At 55.3% G+C, this 347-nt stretch overlaps 1 protein-coding gene across 1 annotated transcript in view; it reads right to left on the bottom strand.

Moving 5' to 3' along the window:
• PATL1 (protein associated with topoisomerase II homolog 1 (yeast)) overlaps positions 1 to 347 on the bottom strand; it is a gene marked incomplete at both ends in the record, with an annotated part of 4836 nt that overhangs the window by 882 nt on the left and 3607 nt on the right. The window lies entirely within an intron of this gene.

Genomic DNA, 347 nt, shown 5'->3' with positions numbered 1-347 from the left:
GAACGTGCGAGAAGGGCCTCAACAGGCAGGGCAGCACCTGCAGGGGGAGGAAGACGTGAGAGTGGGGAGAAGGACTGCCCCAGGGCCAGCCAGACCCCAAAAAGATGCTCCCTTGCCGCTACAACCAGCACGGGCCCACTTTAAATTCGGACAAAGTCTTGCTTTCCTTCTTAAATCATCTCCTTTCTCAAAACTTGGGTTTTAGTTTGCAGATACTGCAAAGGGGAAGCTGGTGGAAACGTTGGCCTCTGCTCACTGTGTCTGGAAGACGGAGCCTCCTGTTGTCACCCAACGAGTCAGGGACGAGGCCCTTTGCACAAAGGCTCAAGCCAAGAGCCGGGTGTGTT

This window comes from Apaloderma vittatum, unplaced genomic scaffold (genome assembly GCF_000703405.1).
Source record: "Apaloderma vittatum isolate BGI_N311 unplaced genomic scaffold, ASM70340v1 scaffold25372, whole genome shotgun sequence".
Lineage (NCBI taxonomy): Eukaryota > Metazoa > Chordata > Aves > Trogoniformes > Trogonidae > Apaloderma > Apaloderma vittatum.
This window is presented reverse-complemented; position numbering and strand designations above follow the sequence as displayed.